The 24,344-nt window shown below is 40.1% G+C and overlaps 1 protein-coding gene across 4 annotated transcripts in view; it reads left to right on the forward strand.

The window, feature by feature from the left end:
* Positions 1–248: 248 nt before the first annotated feature.
* Positions 249–24,344, forward strand: part of ITCH (itchy E3 ubiquitin protein ligase) — a 57,816-nt gene continuing 33,720 nt past the window's right edge. For 3 of the 4 annotated variants that reach the window (XM_059480632.1, XM_059480633.1, XM_059480636.1), the window contains exon 1: positions 249–308. The gene's annotated coding sequence lies outside the window, so the exon portion shown is untranslated. Of the gene's footprint in view, positions 309–20,139; positions 20,178–24,344 lie in introns of those variants that run through there. The other variant, XM_059480634.1, reaches the window with a different exon arrangement.

Genomic DNA, 24,344 nt, shown 5'->3' on the forward strand with positions numbered 1-24,344 from the left:
TGTCCCTGGAGCCTTCTCTTCCCCGGATTAGCACTCCCAGCCCCCAGGCTGGCTCCAGAGGATATGGAACTCTGCCCATCACCCTACATCTCACGGCCCCACCCCTTCCCGCCCTGCCTCTCGACCCCGTGGCCAGCGCCGAGCATGCGCAATGCCTGGCGCGGTGCACGCTGGGAGCTGTGGTCCTTGCTCTGCAGCCGGGGGACTCGGCGCCTGCGCACGTCGCGCCCGACTTTGCTAAGTCGCTGCCGGAGGCCGGGCGGGCCGCGCTGCCATCTTGGACCTGAGGGACGGGGGAGCCGCGGCCGGTGAGCGGAGCGGGGCCGGAGAGGGGGCACGGGGGTAGCGCTGCGGACGGGACCCTGCGGGGGGGCGCGGGAACCCCGCGATAGGGCCCGGATCCGGAGGGGCTCGCTGAGGGCGGACCCGCCGCTCTGTACACCCGGGCCCCGTGGGGCAGCTCCAGGAGCGGGGCAGCACCGCTCCCTCCCCGTGACGCGGGCGGCGATCCCGGGACCCCCGCGCTCTCCGGCCCCGCCGCCCCTCCGCGGCTGCCGGGGGCGCCTGCCCGCACCCCGGTGCCTCCAGTTCCGAGTGTTTCCTCAGCCGTCCCCGGCAGTGTTGCGTCCCTGCCCGGCCGGACCCCGCCAGCCTCTCCCTGTTCCTGGTCGCCAGGATCTGCCCCTAAACCTTCGCCCTCTCGCAGGCTCGCTCCCTTCAGGGCTGTGCTTTCCGCAGCCCTTCCAGCACAGCCTCCTTCCCCCGTGGGTGTCCCCCCTGTCCTGGGGCTGCTTCCAGGTGTGCGGGGCTTCGGTGTCTTAATCTCGGCCGGGTACAGCCGGACATTGAAGGAATGTGCCCTAGCGATAAAGCGTGACCACAGCCAGAGGTTTATCCCGAACTGTTTCTTCTTGTAAACACGGCAGAATGGCATCGTTGGTGCCACCGCTCTATTTTGGAAACATGGACAAGTTCTGGCTGTTAACTCCTCCGCTCCCACGCCGGTTTTCTTTGACCTTGTGTGCCAGTGCTGTCGAGATAAAAGCAGACAAAGGTGTTCGAGGATGGGTTTCTCTAATTTGCTCTAATAATCGAGAATTCAGCTTGTTTTAATTGCCGTAATTTGTGATGTTAAATTGTCAGAAGACCTTCTGATCTGTGTGTGATGCAGAGAAAGGGGCAGGTGTAGCGTTTGGGATACCTGTGTTGTGGCAGCCTTTACCCTTGATGCTTAAGGAAATACCCCCAGCAAAACTTACCTTTATAGCTTAGTTAGACTTGAAGAAGTCAGAAACCAGCGTATTTCAGACTGTCTTTTCCCAATATATTGCTGCTTATTGTCGTGAGTTTCTCATTGTTTTGCTCGGTCTCTGCTACCCTGCCTGTCAACCTTTTTGAAGAGAAGTGGAGAGAAATCTGGACTGGTATTTGGAAGAAGGCATTCTGTGCTGAGGGAGTGCCAGTAGATCCAGCAGTTGCTTGTATTTACCTGAGAAAAGGCACAGGCGTTTAAGAATGAAACATGAATCACAGGCCATCTTTGGTTCTGAGGATTTTAATGCTTAAAAATGTATTGTTTGAAAAAACAGTAAAATTCTTTTCTGTTTTTATGAAGTGAAAGTCCAAAGCAGTTGTAATCTACACTACACTTCACTACAGCTGTTTAAACATGGACTGTGCATTCTTAGTTGTGATTTAGCTGACATTCAATCACTGCACTGAATGCATTCACCTCCAAATGATCTTTGGAATAACATCTGGCATTCAGACCCAAAGTGAGTTTTCTTGTCTTTAAAACAACAGTAGATGTGAGAGATAATTTGAGAGTGGAAAATAACTGAGACTTCTGAGTGCTAACTTTGAAAGCTTCTTACAGATTAAAGTTATTTTAGGGCTTAAGAGAGATTGAGAGAAGATTATTTATATGAATTTATCAGTTAAGCAGCATCACCTCTTTTTTTCCTTCAATTTTCTCTCCCTTCCTAAAGTTCTGTTTCTTCCGTTGTGAAGCTGACCTGAAACATGAGTTATCTTATTTCTTTGTTTTTAAGTTTCAGAATGATTTGGGGAAAACTACAACATAAAGTAATAGGAAGAAAGGCAGTAAAGTAGCATGGTGTTTGTCTTGAGGAGGTTAAATTTATAATTTTTTTTAAGAGAGCTTGTCATAGACTGCTTGAAAAATGTTTCATGAGAGATTTACAAAGTAATTTTATTCTATTTTACATCATGTGAAAGAGATAACATGTTTGTGAGCAGCATTATCAGTATCAGTCAATGATAGCATCTAAATAAACATCTTTTGTGAGTTTAAGCTGTTTAAACAAAGTGATAAATATATTCAGCCATAGTGAAATACTTTTCAAGCAATAAAACCAATTTGGTTTCTTAAAAGCAAGGAAAAGAGTCTGCAGGGTGAGAGTAGAAGAAAAACCCCTTGCACATGGCAATGATGACACTTCTGGGAGTTTATTTTCAAGCTTTTCTGTTTGGGTGTCCAGTTATGCTCATGTAATGTTCTAGTTTTTGTCATTCTGCTGTACTCACATGTAATTGCAGGAATTTCTTTATTCCCTCACAACTGAGGAAAGTGAAGGTGTGTGCATCACCCAGAGGACTGCTGGCCACAGTTCCTTGCTTTGTACTTTGCCCAGCTGCAGAAGCATTTTGAAGTGAGTGCTTGCCTCAGAGGGGAAGTAGACAAGCCATGATTATAGTCTAGCTTGGGAGTATTCTAGATATTTAGTTTTACTGTCTTATAACTTGAGTATTTTTAAAGACTGTAGGCAGTCCTTCTTGGGCCTGGTTGGACTGTTAGCTGAGCTAATTCTGTGTGCACATTTTGGTGAGAGAAAGGTTCTTCATCCTTCTCTTAGAAGACTAAAGCAATAGAGACTTGGTTAATTTCTCTAAGTGACTGACAGTCAGGTTTTACTGTAGTTCAGAGTTGCTGGAGCTGAAAGATTGATATTTTTCTTCATAAGAATTGCAAATTACACATAATGGGAATGAAAGTATTGCAACAAACTGGGAAAGAGTGTTTTGAAGAAGCCAGGGCCCTGTTTCATATGACCAGCTCTCAAGTTATGCCTGGAATTTCTGCTTTTACTATACCAAAGCACAGCAGGTTTTTTTCTCCCGTCTGAGGAAACACGATACCACATCTTGTTGTGCTGGTTATTCAAATAGTTTTTCAAACTTGACAGTATGTTGTTGTTCGTTTGTTTTTTTGGTTTTTTTGTGGGTTTTGGTTTTTTTTTTTTTAATAAGAAGTTTTATTTTAGTCCTCCTGTTTAGGAACCAATAATTCCTGCCTGCCACCCACCTGCCCAAGCTATTGTCAACTCTGCTGCTGGGAGAGGCCGATTGTTTCAGTCAGGCACAGAACTCCTGGCATGTTTGCATTTACACCATTGGTTCTGAAGCTGGAGCTCAGACTCAAATGGTGCTGTGGCTCAGCAGGAAAAGGCCAGTGCTCTTCAGGTGGATTGTTCCAATTTGATTGTGTGGAACCTTGTTTCTAATCAGGACATGAAAGTTAGATGACTTACCTTTCTTTACCTGAAATGTGCAGGTTCTGGATTTGTTAGCCCATGATATGGAAGCTGGAACTTTCAAGAGGAGTGTTGCTATCAGTCTGTATAAAATCTTCATGTTCTCAGTTTTCTATTCTTTATAGGTCTAATTTTCTTTCAATAGTAGCCTTTACACATGTTTTTTCTTTCTGAGTATTAACTGGATAACTAGTAATCTTTTTGAAGTTTATTACTAAGGAAGAGAAAGATCAAATGAAAGATTAAGGTGATCTTGAAACAGAAAAAGACATGGTAAGACAGGCCTGCAATGTGCTTCTGATTTATTCATTAATTCATCAAATAAATAGCCATTTGCAGTGAAATATCCATTAGGAATATAAAATTTGTGACTGGAAGCAAATTAATTTTCAGAAAAATAAAATAGGCTCTTTGATCCCTTCAGTATCATGTGATTGGGATGGAACTTTTGCCTGGGTAAGTCATTCATAACTTACTACCCTTTTTAGCTTTGCCTCATTCAGTGGAAAAAGTGAAGGAAAGCTTAATGCTGAGCAAGCTGAAGAGATGGACTGAGACACAAAGAGTGGGTTGTGTTAATTTTTAACATGCTTTTGGTCAGTATCCATGCTGGGTGCCTTCCCAGTCCCCAGTGCTAGCTAACTTTTAATTGTGTATTAACAATCACTAGTCTTGCTTAACAGTTAGAAAGCTCAGATATCCAGATTTTTATTTTATTCACTACTGGCTTCATAAACACTTGAATGTATTAAGACTTGTTGCTCTGAATGTTCCTCTTCTACTTTTTTGACACCCTGAGGTTTTTGCTCTGTCAGTGTTGCTCTTTTCATCTATTTGTAAAGCGGATAGATGGAGCAAGTTTGTTCTGTATAAGGATTCCTCATCTTTAAAGTTTTTTTCTTTTACTTTGGCTTATCAGAGCTTGAATTAAGTGATCTGTGGATCACTCTGATTAATTTCTCTCAAGGCTTGTCTCTACAAGTGTATGTGCCTTGTATATGTACATGTGTATTTTCTGCTGCTGTAAGTATATAATTTCAGAGGCTAGATAAGAAATGTACTGACCAATATATAAAAATGTTCATAAAATGGTAATGTATTTGGCCTAATCTTTAACCAGGCTTGCTCACTTCTGTGAAAGTGGTGAGCTGCATATTTTCACCAGGTTTTACCTTAACACCCTTTCCTTTCTATTCAGATTAAAACTTCCTGGGCAATCCTGCGTGTGAAGGGCACTTTATAAAGGAAATAAAAGAGAATTTGTGAGCTTAGAAGATAAAAATGTGTGACACTGACTTGCTTTTTGTATCAGGATCACAGCATGATTTGGGTTGGAAGGAACATTAAAGACACCAGTTGAAAGATCACAAAGCTGCTTTGGTTCTTAAATGTCTGTGATTGACCCAGTGCCTGTGATGTCTTCAATGATGAAGCCTTCGGAGCAGTTTCTTTTTCCAGCTGTCTGAAAGGAAATAATGTGTATAATGGTAATGGTAAAGAGGAGGGAAATGCTGAAGGAAGACCCTTTGATCACCTCACTCTACCTGAAAGAAGTTTCCATAGCTACCCACACTAAACAGCTCTCACCTGTGTTTTCAGCTGGAATAATCACCACATGTAACATTTCTAATTCCATTTGAGTGCTCATCACCTGAAGATACAGAGGAAAACTTGGGATCCCCAGGCAGTAATCCTGCATGTAATTGCCATGTTCCACTTTGTGCATGTTAAATTGAGTTTTCCAGAAAGATTTTAAAATATCTTTTTTTTTTTGCCTTATACCAATGAGGCATGTTGTGAATATTAAAAAGACCAATTTCCAGAGCAATGCTGCATTTATTAAACATGTGCCTGAACCAGATTGAGTTCAGGTCAATGAAAAAGCTGTTGTGAGGCAGTGGTGTTCTCATTGTTCTCCTGTACACCCACTGAATCAGGGTGTTTAATTCCTCTTCTGAAATCTGGTTTGGGCAGGTGGATTTGCTCTATGTGGAGACCTGTTGACATTGCTGGTGGTTTATTTGATATCCTCCACGGTTTAAAGGTTTTAAACATAGCCCTGTGAGGTGTGGTGTGGCATATCATGACTTTTTTCTGCTTTCCCTTCCTTTCCACTCATCCTGAGTCTCTCTGAACTACAAGATATAAGGCACTGGTGAGAGTTTGAGTTATTAAAGTAAAAAATAACATTAAAGCAACATCTGGCTTTCACATTTGTGATGTGAACAAAATAATACTCTCCTGAGGGGTATTGCAATGTGAATAAAATAACACTGTCCTAAGGGGGATATTAGAGGTGGAAATATTTTCAGACTAATGCCTGTTTGTTTCAGGGCTGGAAGCTGCCCAGTGCACTCTGAGTTTGAGTGGAGAAGACACCAACAAAGTGAAATTCATAGTCAGGGGTGGCTGATGTGGGAGGTGACAGAGGAGGGGACTTAGACACAGTAATAATAGGGGTGAGATTTATTCTAAGAGTCTGTGTCACAGCTGGGATTTCTTTGCTTTTTGGAATTTCACTTCCTGTTTTAAAAATAGCAAACTATACTTCATATTCTACATTTCTGCCTTCACGACTTCTAATCTCTCACACAGTAATGCAAACTACATAAAGTGCCTGAACAGATTTTAGAAGAAAATTGTCAGTATTCCTCACGTGGTTCAGACTCAAGGTTTGTATCTGTAAGGATGTTTTGCTGATTAAGGTGGTCATTGCACAGTGTTATTAACCCTATGAGCCTGTTCTTTTGCTCCAATGTGTGGGTTCCATTTTGGTGTTCCACATGATGTATGGCCAGGGCAGCCGTGAAGGGGTGGATGTATGGTATACAGTGTGTTCACAATAAATTACTCTCCTTGCATAGAATATTTTGCCAGGGCATGCAAAGCATGCCTATTTTGTTTTTTAAAAATACACAGTTTCACAGTTATCAGGGGTCCCAGGCCTTTTTTCCTGAAGATTTCCTGGATTAAACAGGTTTTTGAATGTCAGTTTATGACTAGAATTGGCACAAAGATAGGGAAGGACTGTGACAGGGGAGTGTCAGGGGGAAGGGGGCCTTCCTTGGGCAGTATCCAGCTGCAGGAGGAGAATTCCCCATCTTCCCTGCTCAGGAGCTGCGCTGCTGATCTGAGTGGTGCAGTTACCTCTGGTTCACCTGCAGGTTTTGGTTTAGGAGCCAGTCCTGTGCTTCTTCACCAACCTGTGGGCTTCCAGCTGTATCCCAGCAGTAAGGCAAGTCCCTAGAAATTGAAGGATACAGTCAACGTTTGTTGTTAGAAGATGATCTTGTTCTTTTATTTTTATTTCATGTGCAATTGTCAATTTTTCACATAGAAGAGCTAGGACACAAAGACTGAAACTTTTGTTTAAGGAATTTACTTATTACTTTAGTTGAAAGAATTAAGATTTCTGACATCTGCTTTATTTTTTTATAAAGGTTAAAGGAGTCTTAGGGCAGCCTCAGAAAACCCAAGTTTAATGGAAGTGTTGAGAATATTGGAACAGTGGTACAATTCTAGGCTACTTTTCTCCTGTAGTTTCTGTTTTATTTTACAGAGAGGCATGAGCTGGAATTTAGCAAGCAGTCAGATTTTGGGATGGCCTTGTTGTCCACCCATGGCTGTACTTTGATGTTGCCATCTGTTCACTTGCAAAAACTTCCTAGGAGCAGGTATGGGACTTCTGTTGAAATTAGAAAACATGAAGATGACTCCTCTGGAATGAAAGGTTTTGCTTGCGGCAGTTTGCGGTTTTGGGAAAGACAATGACCCGTAGCAGACTTTCAGATACCTCAGGGCTGACTTAAATAATCTCAATACTTTCTCCCCTCCCTGAAATTGTAATTTCCATTGCATTTTTTTGGATTTACTTTAGTAATAAATAATTTAGCTTGGAAAAATGCAACATTTATTTTCAGCCGACACTGAATTTTGCTCACAGCAATATTATTTCATTTTGTTCCAGTACTGACTTTCCACTTTGAGTTTCTTTGATTCTACTGTTTAAGAATACTCAGAGAAGCAGCTTATTTTTCTTAGGGGGCAGTGCATGTGTAGTCATACCTTACCTGTCAGAATTTCAGTGCATTGTCTACAGCAGTTCTTGTTCCCACAGCTGAGTCAATCAACAGGAACTGTCTTACACCATCGACTTTGCTGAAGCAGGTACAAGCAGCAAGCGACAAAGAGCTTTCTTTTTCAAGAGATTTGAAGTCATCAGCATATTTCAGATATGTGCTTGTTGCTGGTAGTAGGGAATGATTCATCATTTCTTTGATGAGCCCTGCCAGGCTGAATTGCAGAGCTGTGCAGTCTGTTTCGATTTCGTTTATTGCTCAGGTACCTACAGTGATGATCTGTTTAGCAAGTTTTTATGGGCAGTATCTCATGAAAGCTCCACAGGCCTTTTTATCTGTGTTCTTGGGAGCAAAGGAGTGGAGGTGTGTCTGGGGCTCTCTTTATTGCTATACCCACATAGGGAGGTAATTTTGTGCTCATTAAACCTTCACTGGTGCTGTTGGACATTTAAAACAAGGTGCATTGTGTACTGGACAGTCCTGCATAGAACATCCTGAAAAATTGTGTTAAGGTTCATGTAGACACCAGCATTGTACTTTTGGAAATTGCATCTGCTCCATTTGAGGCTTCCAGGTGAGATGGTCAGGGTTGGCATTTTGCTGTTAGACAGCAGTCTTTCCAGAAGCTACTTTTAAAAACATTACAGCTGTACAATTTTACAACCATATAAACATGTACAACAACTGTAATGGCTACTGAAGTTGTCATTCTTAGTAATGACTACAGGTAATTGGGTAATTGAATGGTCAAGCTTTCAGATTTTTTCACTCCCCAGAGTTAAAAGCTTTTTGCAGGTTTGTTTAGGTGTGTGTACAAGCCATTGATAATGAAATGCAGCTCTGAGAAAGGAATGGGGAAATAATGTGAAGCAAGCACTGAGCTGTAAATAAGAGGTAAAACTAATGGCCAGAGATGATGAAATCCTCTGTTAATAACTGAATGTGTAACTGCTTCTGAAGGGACTTGTTCCAGAGCTGCAAGGTGGATGGTGAAACAGAAGGTGGTGGCCTCATATTTTGTTTTACTGTGTTATTTTTGAGCAGAGAAAATGTTTCTTATTGACACTGATGTGCTTAGGCCTGAGCAGCAGGCCTCAGCCAGAGTTGACTTAAAAGATGAACCCTGGGCATTATGTGACTAACACCATCAGTGTTATTTAGCTAAAAATAAATGACACAGATGCTTATGCTGGCTCTCTAGAACCTTGTGAAGTTATCTGCAAGAAATGTATCATTTTAAGAAACTTTCCCAACTGCCATGAATAGAGGTTTGTTTGTAGGGTATTTTAGGGGAAAACCCTCCCAGCCAAGGCCTGGGCTCTGGCCAAGCTCTGGCCCCTGCTGGTTGGGAAGTGTGCCATCAGAGCCAGGAGTTTCTGTGCTAAAAATATCATCAGGTCACTTTGACTTGCTGATTTGGGCCTATAAAAACTGAACCCATTTTCAGGGAATTTGGAGACCTCACTTGTGGGTGGATGCCACACATGGGATTTTCCCAGTTGCCAGGAAGAATTCTCCAGATCCTTCCTGCAAAATGGGGCTCCCCAGTGACTGTGGGCCCTGGATGATGCTGGAGTATTTAGGCAATTAGTGATGTATCCTTCTCAATCATTATCCTGTCTCTCTTATACCAATTATTAGGTGCATTAGCTTGCTTCTTTTTGCTTGTTGCTAAAGCCAAGAGTGTAGTTTTATTGAATGTATTATTTTACATTTGTGTTGCCTTAATATTCATAGTCAAACAAGACCACTCTTTCCATTGGTGTCTGTCCTTTAAATCACCCCCATCAACTGGCAGAGCACACTTCAAAAGTAATGCCTTTGAAGTACTTTTAAAAATAGCTGTAATACAAAAACCATGGATTTTTTTTTTCTGATAACAAGTCACAAAATAATGTGTCAAATAAGTTAAAGTTCAAGTGGTTCTCTTAACATATCCAGTGATACCAGTCTTTTATCTCTTCCCATAAGCATCAAATTAAGTTCTGCAGTTTCTGAAATTTGCTCATGAAGGTTGACTATTTCCACCTTTTTAATTGGAAAATAACTTAAAGCAGTAGTGTGAGCTGTGATGCTGAGTGGGTATGTCTGTACTAATGAGGTAGGGAAGATAAATGTAGGCACTGGGAAATGAGGGAAATTCAGTGGATGTGTGAAAATCATCAGGCTAAAGTGGTAGAAGAGCCCGTTGATGGGAAAGACAGCTATGTTATACCTCCAAAATCAAGTTACCTGTGTTGACATTGTGGGGGTTTTTGACAGCATCATGTTTGTTTAGTTTTAGTATCATAAGTGAAACTTCAGTGCCAGTCTCTCCCACTGAGGTTTGGACTAATTTATATAGACACTTAGGAGAAGCTTTTAGAAACTGTTAGAGGATCCTTTAATCTCCTGCCTAAATTTGTCACACATGGGATATTTTTTAGGTAAAAGAGCGTAATTAGTTTTACTGAAAGTACCAGGACAGCAGCTTTAAAGAAGCATGGGGGAGATATGGAGCAACATACAGGTAACTGTCCAGATTTGTTTGGGTAAATAATAGCCATATAGGTTAATATGAACATGAAAACATGAACAAATTATGATATCTTTTTGAATAAACAGAGTATCACCTATGGTATTTAATGACTTTCTCATCTCTGAGGTTGTTGTTATAATGATGGGATAGCAAAGGTTCCAAGGCAGTGGTATGTGAAATTTTTGTGAGGTTTCTTATTAGGGCAAAAGAAAATAAACCAGGAAACCAGTGTGTATATAAAGTAACAGCTTTATGTTGGGACAGTTGAACCAGTTGACTTTTGCCTATTTTTCAGTTTCATGTAACCTGATTGTCATTAATTGGAGCTGGCTAACACTTGGGTCTACATAGTGCTGGACATGTAGGAAATTCATTCAGCTATTTTGCTCTGTTTGTTATAATACACAGCAGCAATGAGGGATATGGAAGTAGTTGTTAAAAGTGAGAAGAAATACCTGGTGCAGACTTGTGCACTGAATTTTACTGTAGGACATAGGAAAAGCTGTAGAAATTAAAATCTTGATGTTCAAGATGAATATTACTGAACTTGAAGAAAGTGCAATGCTGATTTATGCAATCTGTGCCTTTCTATTCAAACTGGTAAAACTTAAGCTGTATTAATAACTGAGCACTGAAAGGGATCCTCAGTTTGGGAAAAAATAGCCTACATGGCCAGCTTGATAGATGTCTCTTTAGAGGAGGAATCTGCTACAGGACAGAGACTCAAAAAGAAAAACAGGACAGGTACAACAGGAATTACTGAGGTTGTTTTAGGGAACTGAAAGAATCACAGAATACCTAAATTTGGAAGGGACTCCTGGACATGGCCTGATCCAAATTCATCTTAGAGTGAGGCTGGTTAGGGCGGTCAGTGATGTGTTCAGTCAGGTTTGGAATGGCTCTGAGAATGGTGATTTAACCTCTCCTGACAAGTTCTCTGCTCTTCAACCACCCCACAGAAAAAAAAAAATTACTCCATCCCCTGTTTTTAGGCTGAATTTCCTGCATTTTAATTTGTGCCTGCTGGCTATTGTCCCATCCCCGAGTACTGCTAGGGAGAGTCTGCCTTCAGCCTTTTAACCCTTCAAGTATTTATACACACTGATTAGATCCTCCTGATCATTCTCCTTTCCAGGCTTAACAATAGTGCCTTTCTCAGCCTCTTCCCAATCACTTTATTGTCTCTATACCCCTTTGCTGGTGTCACATCAGTTCATCTGTGTCACTCTTGATTTGGGAAACCTAAAGAGTGGTGCTAATTCTAGAATTAGAATGAAAGAGAATGATCACCTTTCTCATGCTGCAAGTGGTGCTTTTTCCTAATCCAGGATGCTGGCACCCCTTTTATTTGTTGTTACTGTGAGGAAGCATTGCTGGTTCATGCACAACAGCACCAGTGTCTTCTGCAGAGTTGTCTTCTGTCCAGCTGCCCTTCAGCTTTTACTGGTTCATGGATTTATTCCTCCCCATGTACAGAACTTTGCACTTTCCCTTGTGGAATTTTTGTTCCATCAGCATATTTGCTGAGGATGAGCTGGGTCCAGGTCATAAATGGGGAACTTAAACAGTGCTGGTCAAGTCTGTACCCAGTGGCTGGGTTCTAACTGGGCAGTGATCCCAGCCCCAGGAACCTTGCCCTTCATCCAGGCTTGCAGTTCCCCCTAGTCCTGCCTGGCCCCTGCTTCATCCCCTTGTGTGAGGGTGTTGTAGGACATGGTGTTGTCCCAGCTACGAAGTCATCTTCTCAAAGAAAGCTCTTGGGTCTGCCAGACATTATTTCCTCTTTATAGAACCATGCTGACTAACACAAATCACTTTCTTGTCCACATTATGTTTGGAATGGCTCCTACAAGAGTTTGCTCCCTGACCTCCCTGGGGTTGAGATGACACTGATCAGTCTGTCTTGGATCATCCTTCTTGCTCTGTCAAAGAAAGGAGTGTCATTTGGTTTTTTCAGTAGCAGGAATGTGGAGAGTCACCCACAGGAGCTGGACTTATCACTTCAGTGTGGCACAGAGTGGGCTTCACTGATTTTTTCTAATGCATAGAATGAACAGGAGAAGAAACTTCAATTCTTCGCCATCTTTCTAGATGCTTAATACTTCTGGAAATTTATACTCCTTGTGATAAAAAACCATTTGTGCTTACACAGATAGTGGTACTCAGTGACTGCTCCTCCTTCCTCATGAAACAAGCAGTTCTGCAGTTTGGCTCATCACTTAGGCCTCGGGGAGACAATCTGTTACCCTGTTTGATGACACAAATATGTTGTGCTGTATGACAGACCTTTTTTTTACCTACAGCATTCATCATTCATATTGAATAGACATACAGTCTAAATGTAATCTTAATCTATTTGACTAAATACTCTGTTTTTTCTTAGACCAGGGCACAGCAGTTAAAACTTCCTAGTAGTTTTGTAGAAGCAATTTTCTAGCCTTGATTTTGCACAGAAGAAGGGGAAAAACACATCTGTCCCACTGATGGAGAGTGAGAAACTTTGGGATTTCCTTTTTATAAAGGAAAATATTCTGAAAAAGAATCTTCTCTGAAACTGGAATGAAATGGAATGGATGGTGGAAGTTCAGAAACAAAGTGGCCCGGCAAGGTCAAACATTAATATGCTCATGTCCATGTACAGGGAATTAAAGAAGAGCAGAAGTAATGCAAAAAGAGTGAACTTGAGTCAGTGAATGTGAGAGACCTGTGGAGGTTTTCCTCATGGCCAGAATGCATAGCAGAGAGAACAGGAAAAGAAACAATCTTCATTAGTGGTTTAATTGTTTTAATTTGGACAAGGAGTGCACTTTGGAAATTAATCCACTGAATATTCTCACAGACTGCACTCAATTTGACTTGTGAAATCAGCTTGGATCAAGGAAGCTGAGTTGCTTTTGGATGAAACTAAACTGGAAGCTGTGGTCTTGCTCATGTTGGACTGTGGGATCCCACTGGAGCTGTCAGACTAAAACTCCAAGAACATATCCCATGTGTGTTTCAGGTGTGCAGACCTTCCTGCCTGGTGCCATTCCTGTTGTACTGCACTGCTGGTGGCTGTGGGCACCGCAAATCCTCAGGAGGGAGTTCAGAGACCATCACTGGCAAAGGCTGTGCCAGTGTGAAAGGGGCTGCAGCAAAAAACAGACAGGTTGACTACAGTAATTCTGAAAGGTGTGGGCACAGAGTTTTTAGGAATATCACAGTACAGGAGGTGAAAATGGGTCTGTAAGGAAATAGGAATCTGTTTTGGCAAGTAATTCCTGCAGTGGAACTTAGAAGCCGTATGACAATGCAATTAGCTGGGATAAGCTGAAGTAGTCTTATTCTTAAATACAGGTTTTAGTATTCTTTTTATTTTAATTTTCTCTGAATATGTGCTGTATGAACAAGTTTTGAAAATGAGGCAGCCGTGAAAGTCTTCAAGAAGAAACAAACAAACAAAAAACCCACCCAAACTGAGAATGAGTGAATCATTTATATGGATTGTTATTAATAAAAGTGCAGGGAAATACACATCCTAAGGTTAAAGGAGTAGCTGAAAAACTGAGCAGGAGAATCTTTCCAAAGGAGTTAGCTTGGAAACTCCTCTCAGTCTTTCAGTTGAAAGCCATCTGAAATGAATGTACAAGCATACACTGAAAAAATTATTGCAATTCAAGAATTAACTCATGTAACAAATCTTGTCATGTACAATGTTTGGGCTGGTTTTTTTTTAACTGTTAGGTTTTTCCTGTGGTTTAGAGAAGCTGTTTGATTTGTGGTATGAAGTTTTGACAGAAGCAAGCAATCTTGATCATGAGCAATCTCTTACCGCCAATATCAAGAGGAATAAAATTTCTAAGGAATACATCTTTTTGTAATTTCATTTTTAATATATTTTAGTTTCCTTGGTAGGTTTTAGCAGCAGTGTGGTATGGAGATGTGAAAGCTGACATGTTAAGGATGGAAAGCATTTTGCGCTTTCATGCCCTGGTAAAATAGCATGTGTTTGTGTAAAGCCTCAGAGCCACTCAGTTTGTTGTCATTGTATCTGCAAGCAGGAATATCTATTAAGATGCCTTTATTGTAACTTGTATTTTGCTCCTAGTTGAGTGTAGTGAACATTTCTACAAGTCAATTGACCAGCTTGGGTTAACACTGATGTTCCTTGTTTTGGAGGGTGTTGGACTGGATTACCCCAGAGACTCTTTCCTGCCCAAATTATTGCTTGCCTCTATTAAAAAAAAATATATAAAAGGAAGAAATTGAAAGCAATTCCTAGAAATGTGTTCTTGTTTTAAGATATCCTCATATGGTGTTTTAGTAACCCATTTTCATTTATGTTATTTTCAGGTCATTCTTAGATCATGTTTTGCTTAAGCGCACACCATAGGGAAGAGCAGGAAAACATGGAGAGGTTCTGAGAGGTAAAGATATAAATGTAGCTTGGCACTTGTTAAGACTGTTTTCAGAAATCTCCAAGAGTTAAACCAAGCATGCTTTTCTCATCCTCAGTGAAAATTTTCACAGGATTAGATACCCTGACTTCAAAGTCAGTGCCTATTCTGTGTATTTTTTCTCCTTAATTATCTGGGTGCTTCATAACAGGCAAGATTTGGGGTTTTTTCTGGTGTCTTTTCATCTTTTCCAGTTTTGTTCATGTGTTTCATGGTTTTAATCCATGAATGTCTTTGTTTTAAATATATAAGTGTTAATTTGTGTTTTTCATACTGCTTCTACTAACCTGTTGGATTGCAGGAAAACGGTTGAAATATGTCTTCCAGGCAGTCATCAGTTAATAGATTATAAGTAAGAAAATTGCCTAAAGGAGGAGAAATAATGCAAAATTTTGACTTGTTGTTTTTCTTCTGAGTGATCACATTAAGATAATTTTATTGCCCTAATCAAAAATTAATTGAATAACATGAATAAGTAGCTTATAGCTTGTGGATTTATGTGACTATCTCTTCTCACTACTGTGCCATGCAGCTGAAGCAGTGATAAGCAGAGGCCTCCAGATAAATTCTTTCCTTCCCCTTCCCATAGCAACAGACAGGAAGGGACTTTGGGTAAAGTTTTTCAGAAGATTCCTTTGCCTGCTGTCATGGTAAGGTCTAAAATAACCTGTTGTGAACAGCACCATGAATATTTGACTGAGATGCTCAAGATTGGGATTTTTGCTTTGTAGGAGCCTCTTTGCCTCTAAGCCAGCTGAAACTAAATATGACTGTAGGGCTAAATAAGCTTTTATAGGGCAGATGGAACAAAATATTATTGTTTTGGGTAACTGTTTTGTTAACTACTTCGTGGTACTTCTCTTCAGTGCTGCTTTGGGCTCAAAGTCATCCTTTCTGATAAAATGTGAGTTGGGAAACCTGATCTCTGAATTCCAAAACAGATGCATGTATTTCTACAGCCAGGGTGGGATGTTATTTGAGTGAGCCATAACTGAGGCTCTGTGCTGGAGGGTTTTGTGTTTATCAAGCAGCTGCAGTTTACAGAAAGCACTAAATGTTCTCAGGTACCTGCTCAGGTTAATGTCAGAGCAGTTTAACAGTGACTGCTTGGAAGTGTCTGACCACACTGTGTGCTTTCCCTTGGAGAAAATTCTCTTCCAAGGTTACCACTGAAAAAAATACTGTTTATACTTTCTAGGTACTTTCTTTATAGAAACCTCAAAATGTAACAGTTGTGTTTTTTTAAAAGTGAAATACAAAATGTTTTATTGCCTGTTAAGGAAATATATGCTGTTAATAACATTGCTTCAGTCTGTCTTTTTTCTGAGGAAGGATATCCCTAAAGTTACAGCACAGAATATTTCTTTAACCTCTGTTTCCTCAAAAGTCCATGTAGGACATGGTTCACAGTGCAAGGAAGTGGAAGAATTAAGAGGGGAAGTTGTAATTTATTTCTACAAGATATGAGACTTCTAATTGCTAGAACTTGATGCCTTTTTTTGTTAGAGATCTAGAATAACAATCTAACAGTCCTAGTAACAGGAATATTTAAGGTCAGAGGGATTTTGGAGGTGCTAAAAGGGTATTTCCCTATGGAAGAAGAGTATTGCTCATTCTGAGAAGTTGGTTCCCTATAGTCAAATCATTCCCAATTCCAGGACTTTAACCTTTCAAGGGCATAAACTCTCTGCTCACAATACTGTCACCTGGTGGGTTTCAGATTGTGGGTTTAATTTGTGTTTTGCAAGCTGAACTTCATTGAAACCATTCTGTAAGAGATGTGATGGTCACAGCAGAGCAGTGGGGTGGGTTAACCATGCCAGTTATGATTAGGTGTGTTTGGTAAGTAAAACTCCTGTGTGCTCACACCTTTAGGAGTGTCCATTGAGAAAAGGCAGCCAGCAGTGAGTTAAAACTCTTGACCTTCCAGGAAAGGGGGCTTAGGAAAGAGTTCTGCCCATCCTGAGCATAAAAGAGCACAAACCCCTATAAATGAGCTTTTACTTTGTGTGTTGCCAGCCCTTGATAACACCTGGCAACTCTCATCTATAAAGGAACAGGCTTGAATATCTGGTTTCTTGAATGAAAAGCAATTTGTCTTGTTGTGCAGGTAGCAAGGTAACTACCAACCTTTCCACTCCATTGTGACTTTGTTCTGGTCCTGAACTCCCACTGGGAAATTTTCCTGAAACCTCATCACAGAAGCATTAGAATGAAACAGTTCTGAGTCAGTGCAGTATTGTGTTGTAACAATGTGATTACCAAAGATTTTTTGCAAAGAATTTTAAAGGCCAAAATTAATTTCTAAAAGCGGTAGTTTGTAAAATGCAGGAGTTAATCCAGTTAACGTCCAGTTAATATGGGTAAATCCAGTAATTCAAACATCTCTTTGAGTTTGTGGTAGTGACTTACAACTATTCCAGTTTCACTGCCTTCTCCTCTGTCATCTTAATATAGTTTAATTCTCTGTACTGGGGGTTGCCATGATGCCAAGTTTCATAGATGTTTTCCAGTGGCAGCCTTTAAGAACCAGCCAGTTTAAGTATTGCTGTATTTCGAAGATTATAGCAGTGAACCAGTTTTAGCTTAGTGGTTTGCATATATGAATTGTTGTCTTCTTTGAAATGGATTGTACCATGAGAAGGAAATGGCTGAAACAAAAATAGACCATCTCTTTGTTTTTCCAAATGGTTTTAATTATCCTGTGCAGCTCTCTGCAGTGTCTGCTCTTGCCAGGCTTTTGGAAATGAAGCAGAAGGCATATGAGGTTCATGTACATTTTTCCTTTTTCCCTTCTTTGAGCATTTCTTAAGTTAGTAAAAGCTAACATCCTCCTAATTAGGAAGGAAATCCTTTGGGAGGTTGTCTGAGTTGGTGGCAATACCAGTTTTATGCCTTTTGTCCTGCCTGCCACAGTTTTAGTCTAAGAACAGCTTGTGGTTGGGGAAATTCTGATGTACTGAAAGCGTGAAAAACTGTCAAGTTATGCTTGTCTTTCTTGGAATTTTTGATATTGCAGTTCTGTTTCTTTACGCATTGTCTTTTCCCCATTCTTTTATTCAGAATCAAATGCTACATGTGTAGCAAAAAGTGGTGTGAACTATTTCTGCTGAGGAGGTGCAGGTTTCACAAGCAGGCTTCTTGTTCCAGAGAAATGCTAATGACTGAATTCCCTATAATTTTGCTGTAAGTCTCCAGTTTGGGAGGCCTGAAGACAGTTTAATTTGGACTGCAGTGTTGGAAGCATTTTTCTCCTCAGGCTGAAGTTGATAGACCAGTTTTTCCAACCTGTTCCATTTGCACAAGGAACCCTACCTGGTGATCCCAGGTATTCAGGGAAAAGTTAAAGTGAGTTCTCTGGATGTCTGCCTACAACGTTTCCAGAGTTATTCTGCCTTTCATTGGGCAATGTTTTTGCTTTGGTAGGCAGAAGGAATGTTCTTCAACATTTCCAACTTAAAAACTTCAGATTCAGAGGAGTTTCCCATGCTCAGTTCTCTCTTGAAGTGGTTGGTATTTAGGAACAAGGAATCAGCGCTGAGGATTACTTTTGCATAAATAATTGTTTCTAGAAAAGGTATTTAAGGTTGATAGTATGTAATTTCTTAGTGTTTGCTGCTGTAATTTAAGATCTGTTTGTGACAATCATTTTTGATGCCATTGTTGTATATCAGTATAGAGTCACACTTGTCATTCATGTTGCACTGAGCTCACAGGAAGTTAGTTAAACAAAATTCACTGAGTTTGCAGGGTAAGGAGTCTCACTCTCTTTACCAGGGATAAGGTGATATTTATCTTTAAAATCTCACACTACTTACACCCTCTCACACATTTCATTAACTCGTGCTCTCATATGTGTACTCTCAGACACCAGAACATTTCTGGGTGTCGAGGTGGGATAGTTGGTGTCTCTTTTGTGCTTTGTGGAGGATGGGACTAATGGTGTCTGTCACTGTTCATTGTGCTCCAGGTTCCTGTTGGTGATAACAAACTACTTCACATATGGATATTTTACATCCTCTGGGAGTCAAGAGTTATTTTTTGCTACTCCTTTGCTCCAGAATCTGGCATACTTCAGCTTCCATAAATCTTCAGTGGAGGCTAATGCTGCTTGGTTTTTTCCTTATTTGGAATATCCATCTCTTTAAAGCTACAGTCTGTTTTCCTGTTGGGCTGACAGGAAATGGAATGACATATGTGATGTGACATAACCCTGTTGGCACTCTCCTCTTTGAAGCACAGGCTGTTTTGCTGGTCAGGCATCTGTGCTGGAGTCTTATCAGAGTGAAGGCATCCTGGCCTTGACACAAACATTCCTGTTTTATTCTTGTAAGAAGTGCCCTTTGTTATCAATCAAAGCCATTTTAACTCTTGTTTAGCTGATTTATACATGTTTTCATCCCTACTTTGTTCATCTCAGTTTAGCATTTTCATTACATTCTCTATAAGGTATGTTTGTTCATAGCAGTAAAAGATTCAATAGAAAAGTTCAGAATGGAGGCTCTGGAGAACAGATTCAGGTAATCTCACTTGTAGAATTAGACCTGTTGATTTAGGGAAGATGTAACTTCTGACTCTTGATATACCACTGTCCTTGGATGCAGAAATGATCATCTGTACAGAGCTGTAACAAGAAAGTGATTCCTATGTTGAGCCAGGAGTACTGTAGATAATATATATTGTATATATGGTTCAGATATGAAAAAAATATACAATTTAAAGACAGGATAGTAGATTAAGCTTCTACTTCAGCATCAAGGATTTCTCATTAGTAAGTCTACTGTAGGGCCAGGACAGAAGTTAGGCACCTCTTTTTCATTTGTTTTGTGGTTGATATATCTTGCTTGTCCCTCCTTGCAGCCTCTGAAGGTCATGTCACTTGGTTTCCTTCCCAAACTGATTAAACTGTATTCCCCATGAACGTATTTTTAGTCTGTGTGTTGAATTGGCTCCAGTCTTATCTTTCAGTCAGGATCACTCTTGTTTCTCTCAGAGCAGCAGTGTGGATGCTGGCTTTGTACCTGGATAACCTAAGCCTGGAGGCTGCAGGGAGCTGTGCCTGTGCTGGCTCTGCTGGCAGGGCAGACAGGACCACACAGCTCAGTAATCCAGCTCACGGCCTCTTTTCAGACCCATCATGTATCTGACTTTTGTACAAAAACCAATTTGGACATTTGAAATCCCAGCAGTTGCGTTCTGGCACAGACTGCTTGGATTCTCCAGACTTCTTGGTGAGGTAGATGGATGTGGTGCTGCTCACAAAGTAATGGCCAAAGGGAGCCAAGCTGCATTCTGTGCTAAACCTCTCTGATCCATTCCTTATATAAATATCCTGTGATGCAAACCTCGTAATTGCTTCCCTTTCCAACGTGTACTCAACACTCTTCTAATCTGTGTCTATTCTTTTCTCTCTGGTTGATTACTCAGCAGTTTCTTCCTTTCTGTCTTTTGACTTGTTTGAGCAAACCTGACCACGTCCTTAAAACTTATTTTAGGGGAAAAAAATGTGTAAACCACTAAAACCAGCTTTGTCAAACCACATTTTACTTTAAAGAGGAACAGCTAAAGTAACTGCAAATTTGCTAAGCAAGTAAGTTGCCAAACTCCCTGTCTCTGTCTGGGCTCACTGTGTAGTTATAGCTAACATTAAAGAGAAAAACCTTTTCCCCAGTATGCATGCCTTCAGTTAAAGAGAGGCTTCAGTGTTTGGGGGGGAAGGACAGGAAGCATTTCTATAATTTCTCACACACAAAAATGTGCCTGTATTTATCATGTACCTGTTGATAAAAGGGACAGGTTACATTTTACATGCAGTTTTCTGAACAAAATTTTGTATATTTTATGGTTTCTCCCAAAAGTCTGTATTCCTGTTACATGGTGAGGTTCTCAAAACCATTTTTAAAATTACTGGCTATGTTAATAGAATTTTTTTTCATTATGCAGGTTTTTTTTCTCCATTATTGAAATTGCAAATGCACTTTGAATAGGAACACCTGCAAAGAGCAGCTTAGCCTATTCTTAAAATTAATTACTAAACATAAGACTTAAAGCAGCCAACAATATGCAGTTATTTCAGTATTTTTTAAATTATAAAGAGCATGTGCCAACATATTTCCAAAGCTATGCATGTGGAATACAGTCACAGGGTTTCATTCTCACCTCGGTGTCTCCTTTCAAATAAATACAAAACAAAATTACCTTCTTCAGTAAGCTGGTTCCTTACCAGATAAATTCCAGTGCTGAATAAAGTCACCCAAGTTAAATTGCTGTGACACTGAAAGTCTCTCAATCCATTGATAGCATTTTTTTCTGTCTGTACTCCCTGATTTTTGTGGTTTGAGGAGCTCCTGCCCAGCTCTTCCCTTCCTTGGTTTAACCACAAAGCACTAAAAAGAGTGGAGATAAAAGCAGCTTTCTTGTGATTTCTTAGAAAAATAACTGAGATCCTCCTTTGCTGCCTTCCTTTCTCCCAGTGTAGCATTTGGGTTGCACTTTCCTCCTTCTTTTACCCCTCACACTGTAAACTGTGGTGGAATTTTGTTGTCTTGGATGAAAATACCCCAGCAGCACTGGGGGGAAGCTGCTGGGAGGGCACTGCAGGTGGGATTCAGAGAACAGAACCAAAAGGATGCGTGGCCTGAGTTTCCTGCTGTGAGGCAGCTTTATTTTAAGCAGTGTTTGTCCAAACCTGCCTGAGTACCAACAATGGTGCATGCAATTATGAAGCTGAGTATAATTTATCTAATAATTTACATATTATGGTAGGATGTTATAGAAGCAAACCTCCCTTGGAGCAGGTATGCAGCCACCAAGGAAGTTCAGACAATTATTTCAATGGTTTATTTTTAGTTGCAAGAAGATACTCTGTGTCTATTCTATCTTTTTATATGCCAAATAATTTGTCTTGTTCATTTCTGAGAAAATCATACTTACCTTGTCATGCTCTGAACATCCATTACACTGCCCCAGTCATTCTGTCACAGCTCTCAAACCTTTCAGCTGATGTTCCTAAATTTCAGATTCTGACAGTTTCTTGGAAATGAGTTGCAGCATCTGGGAGAAAAATGGCAATAGGAGTTTTCTATAATTTAAAACAAAACAATACCAGAACAACAAAACACCAACCAACAACAAGAACAACAAGAAAAAAACCTCTAAACCCAGCCCAAACCACACAAAATCCCTAAATATCCATGAAGATGTGTTTGATTTTCTACTGCAGAAAAAAACCTGAACATGCATTCTCAGCTTTGGAATGGCAGTTTCAACTTGTGCAAATGCTTGTAGCATTACATTGAATTTATGAAGACATTTGCTTTTCACATTCCTAAGTACTATTTCTATTATAATAAAATTAGATGGAAGTATTTTAATAATGATTGAGGAGTGGTTTTTAATTTTGTGATTAAGCTTACAAGTAGCCCTAAGCTGATTCTGAGTTGAAATCATCTGCAGCTTTTAATAGAGTAGCTTTTTACATAAAAACAAAATCTGTTTGGTGTATTTGTTACATAAATCAAGACAAGTAAAATGTTAAAATTTAAATGTAAATAGACAATAGCTGAATTTGTGTGACTGATGGCATTAATGCCTTTTGCACTCTTTTGCTTCTTTCTAAGTCTAGTTCTTTAATCACCACAGATTCTTCTTTGGCTAATCAGTATATTTTAGCTTAGTTTCCTAACAGAATTAGGTGTACATAATTCCACCTGCTCTCTTCCCATTTTCCTGTGTGCTGCACTACAAACTTTCTAAATTACTAATCCATTCCAGCTAGAAAGTGATGGAGATGGAGGTAGAGAAGTTGATGAAATTTCTATGAGTTGTGAAAAATCCAGGTAAATTATATACATGCATGGTAGGGAAGGGACTTAAATTAGTGCCCAGCTGAGAGAAAAGCTGCAGTGTGTTTTCTATGATTATTCCTTGCTGGAAGCTTGGCATGGAACCAGCTATTCTGCTTGTGGAGTCTTTCTCAGGTACTTAGGGGTAGTAGAAGAGGAACTGGAGTCAAGGAATTGGAAAATGTGGAAAGAGAGAGAGGTAAGGATGTTGAAGTGCAGGGCAGAGGTAAATTGTTGCTTCCTCCTTCTTCTTCCTCTGGAACTCTGCTTTTCCTGGCTAATTAATGGAGCTTACCATAGGTGTACAGCCTCTAGGTTTTTGCAAGAGTACAATAAAATAAGTCTCTTCAGCTTTATTGTTCAAAAATAATTGAGAAACTTTCTAGCAGCTGAGAGAACTAAACAGTGTGTAGTACAGTTTCTTTTTTTTAGAAGTTTTGGCAGGCAGTGTATTCCTGGAATTTTCCTGAAGCTGGTTGTTGGTAAGGCTGTGTCTCCCATCATTTACACTTCCACATGTGTTAGCTCAGCAGGTGTTTGCAGGACCCTCATTTCAGATGTGGTTAAGCTGCTGGATTTTCTTTGCATATTCTCAATGAAAATGATTAAATGCTACTAAAATAATTTTAATAAGTGTATTTGCTGGGTTAGAAATCAAAGTTGGCTTTAACACGTGCTTCTGAATGAGTGTTGTATGGTGTAAATGCTTAATGTGGGAGTTCAGTAAAGAGGGATCTCCTTCAGGGATCCCAGGTGTATTCTGTGCAGTGTTATTTCTCTGGGTGGGAGCTGGCAGCTCTTTTGTAAATCCAAATTCCTTCAGACTGTCCAGTGTGTCTGTGCTGGTCTAGATGTGATCTGATTGCTTTCATACAGCATGAAGGATACCCAGGGAGGTTGGTACAACCAGTCACAGGAGCAGAATTTAAAATTGCCCTCTAAATCATTTAAATTTAAGCTACTTTTTAAAAACTTTGGTTAAAATCTTTTTCACTCTAACATGATTTAAATTTGTGTGATTCACATCTGAAATTTAGTAACAGCATTGAACCATACCAATAACACCAAATACTATTTGAGCAAGTCATTAGTACTTTTCTTTGGAGGTGTCACATTTTGCAATAGGAAACACTGGCATCAGCAAGCTGCAGGATGCAAGAATGACCCATTTCACAACTTTCAAACACCTGTGGGGTTACAATTCCCACAGTCACTGTCACAGACATTTGCTTCAAATCACAGCTTCCAAAAAGAAAGTTGCCTTATCAAGACCAGATCTCCTTGCACAAATTCTGGTTTCCTTGATGTAAAAATGCATATTATATGATAGGCTCTTCACAAATACTAAAATGAATACTATATGTGTTATGTTGGGAAGTTATGCTGTATTAATCTCTTTTAACTAGTGCTGTATTAATCTCTTTTAAAGTAATATGGTAGCTATAGTTTTGAGGCTATAACATAATATTAAAATAGGAACTATGTGGTGTAAGATGCTTTTTGTAACTAGCTCAAGGAATGGATAAGATAATCAAGAAGTTCTTCACACAGAGATAACAGCAACAAGACACCAAAAATCCCAAGAGAATTATTGCCTCCTTATCAGGACAACCCAGACTTCTCCCAGACTTTGAGGAACCTCAGTGACTGATTTACAAGATGGGGGGGAGTTGAAGTTAAACAGAAATACCCTTAGCTTGAAAGGAATGTTTGTATCATGTATGAGATAGATGAATATGCAATAGGCTATTGCTTGTAAGGGTTAATCCTTTGTTAGCAAGGTGTGCTTTTGTGGCAGAATGCAAAAGCACCCAGTTGTCCATAATTCTTTGCTTTTTTTGTTGTCTTTTATTGTCCTAACTTCGATTGTCCAAATTCTTACTGTCCTAATTTTTATTACTATTTTATTACTA

This window comes from Ammospiza nelsoni, chromosome 12 (assembly GCF_027579445.1).
Source record: "Ammospiza nelsoni isolate bAmmNel1 chromosome 12, bAmmNel1.pri, whole genome shotgun sequence".
Classification (NCBI taxonomy): Eukaryota; Metazoa; Chordata; class Aves; order Passeriformes; family Passerellidae; genus Ammospiza; species Ammospiza nelsoni.